Genomic DNA, 611 nt, shown 5'->3' on the forward strand with positions numbered 1-611 from the left:
CTTGGATGTGGGTCTGGCTGTAATATTGTGTCATAAAAGTATGGTAATTAAATAAATTAATTTAAAAAAAAACAAGAAAAAAACCAACATGAAGATAAAGGAAAAAATCTGAATTAACTGGGTTAACCTTTCAAATCAGGTTAATCCATCAAGCTTGAGATTCATGTCATGAAAGTTTGATAACTAAATAGCTTGAGATTCATGTCATGGAAGTTTGATAACTAAATAGAAAAAAAAAAAGTTGATGAGTTAACCAAGAATTAACTCAGTTAACCCGTGAAACCAGGTTAACCAATTAAACCCGGGATATGTGTCATGAAAATCTGATAATTAAGCTACAATACCAAATTCAATAATTTTGGATATGAATTTGGTTGAAAAACCTGAATTAACTAGGTTAATCCTTCAAACCAGATTAATCGTTAAATTTGAAATTTGCGTCATGAAAGTTTGATAACTAAATAAAAAACATTTTGACCGGTTAACTGGGTTAAACTATCAAATCAAGTTAATCTGTAAAACCTGGGATATGTATCATGAAAGTCTGATAACTAAATAGAAAGAAATTTAACATTAACAAACTAAAGTAAACAAAAAAAATTAATTAAAAA

The sequence above is a fragment of the Populus euphratica genome, unplaced genomic scaffold (assembly GCF_000495115.2).
Source record: "Populus euphratica unplaced genomic scaffold, PopEup_1.0 scaffold14.1, whole genome shotgun sequence".
NCBI classification, from domain to species: domain Eukaryota; kingdom Viridiplantae; phylum Streptophyta; class Magnoliopsida; order Malpighiales; family Salicaceae; genus Populus; species Populus euphratica.